We start from the raw sequence: 1,857 nt of genomic DNA, 5'->3' as shown, positions 1-1,857 counted from the left end.
TACGCACGTCACAGTTTGGTGCATGGATTTACACAGAGAATACGCTGTATAAAAATAAATTAAACTCGCAAATTATTTAATGTATTGTTCCTACTGTTAGACAGGTGGGTTCTTTAGGGACACCTAATCTGGGTTTATAGCCGAGTTCTGTCTGTGTATGCAGCTTTTTGTCAGGTTGACGGTCCAGTGAGTGAGTCAGAGTAAGCAGCTCTAAGGAAAGTATGCGAGTTGTGTCAACCTACAAGAGTTAGAAGACTGGCAGGCCTCTTTAGGATCGCAAGTTTGGGAAAACTTTGGTTTCCTGGTCAGTTCCAGTAGTACAGGCGAGAGTGGTGGATAAGACAAGGACTGTGTGTCGGCGTTGTTCAGCAGTTGTTAGGTGTGTGAGTGGAATAACATCTGACATGTCAACGCATTTCCCACGCCATCACCCAGATGTTCACCACAGAAGGCCATGGCAGAAATACCTTTAACTGTAATGTGGTAATACAAAAAAGAAATTGACTCCTTAATCTTTATTCTGTAGTAACCAAATTTAGCAGTTGGCAAATGTATGCCTGTCACACTTAATAGCAAGACTACTTTCTTTTATCTTTTGTGGGGGAAGGTCTCAACTATTGCATGTAATTTGCACTTTCATAATGCAGAATTTTCAGTTTTACAGCTGATTGTCTTATTTTGTTTACAGGTTACAGATGGAGTCTGAAGATGATGCGGGGTACTTATTGTCTACTGTTTACATCTTACTTTGCACACTTCAGGCTGTTGCAGTTAGCTTAGGGGAGAGACCTTCTACATTCTTGTTTTGCTCTTCCCTCCATTGTACCAAACTCTGATCCGAACAGTGACTTTTGTGTACCGTTCTACTTCAAACACACACACACACACACACACACACACACACACACACACACACATACACACAGTAAAAATACCAATCCCTATACCTTTTTTTTTTTTTTTTAGAATGGAGGAGACACACATTTCACACTGTTTATGTCCAACTTCCCTGTACTGCCAATTGGTTTCTCAAGGCAAGCAAATAATACAGGAAGTTTAGCGTGGTGAGACAGTATTACATTCATTAGAAGGAAGCAAAAATAAAGAAACAGGATATTTCTCATGGGGGTTTAAAAGCGCATCATTTATTCTCGGTCAGTTCCAGTGGTACAGGCGAGAGACTGGTGGAGAAGACTGTGATAGGACTGCGTGTCGGCGTTGTTCAGCACTTGTTGGGTGTGTGAGTAGAAATATATCTAACATGCAAACACATATCACACTCCATCACCCAGATGTGCCAATCACTGGAACGAGACAAATGTTTACAACTCAGATCAATTTTAATAGTAGCAACTATAGTTTCGTGGGTGACGATTATGCTTTTGTTAATAACATGTTTGATCACTGCTGCACACTGTCTTTGCCACCTTTCGTCCCATACAGTAAAAACTCAGCTTTCTTTAATGAGAATTATGTGAAATTAATACAAGTGAGTTTTGCTGCCATTTGTTCTGAAAAAACTAAACAAAATTGAACACATGTATCCCTCAGCCGTAATGAAAAGTAAATATCTCCAAGACAACCTGTTGGGAAGGTTAGTGGACAGTCACGTGAAACTACCCTGCCCATCCATTCCCTGCTCAGGTCCCTGAAACAGAACAACCCAGTTACCCAAACAACCATTTCTCACCTCTATAAACAAATTAAAATATACAGTTTACTAAATAAAGATTATATTATCCATGTTTGTCCTTATTTTTCTGCAGATCACAACAGAAAGAGTGACTAGCTTTTATGAAGCATATAGAGGACTGAATCAACCAGCAATACATACATACATATATGTAATAAAATGAG

The 1,857-nt window shown here is 39.5% G+C and overlaps 1 long non-coding RNA gene across 1 annotated transcript; it reads left to right on the top strand.

Annotated features, from left to right (window-relative positions):
- The first annotated feature begins 229 nt into the window (after positions 1-229).
- On the top strand, positions 230-1,319 carry LOC117944386. The gene is made up of 2 exons (XR_004656566.1): positions 230-383; positions 1,249-1,319. It is a non-coding gene; the product is annotated as an uncharacterized LOC117944386 (long non-coding RNA).
- The last annotated feature ends 538 nt before the right edge of the window (positions 1,320-1,857 follow it).

This window comes from Etheostoma cragini, chromosome 5 (assembly GCF_013103735.1).
Source record: "Etheostoma cragini isolate CJK2018 chromosome 5, CSU_Ecrag_1.0, whole genome shotgun sequence".
Classification (NCBI taxonomy): domain Eukaryota; kingdom Metazoa; phylum Chordata; class Actinopteri; order Perciformes; family Percidae; genus Etheostoma; species Etheostoma cragini.
Note: the sequence above shows the minus strand (reverse complement) of the source record. Positions and strands in the feature narration are given on the sequence as shown.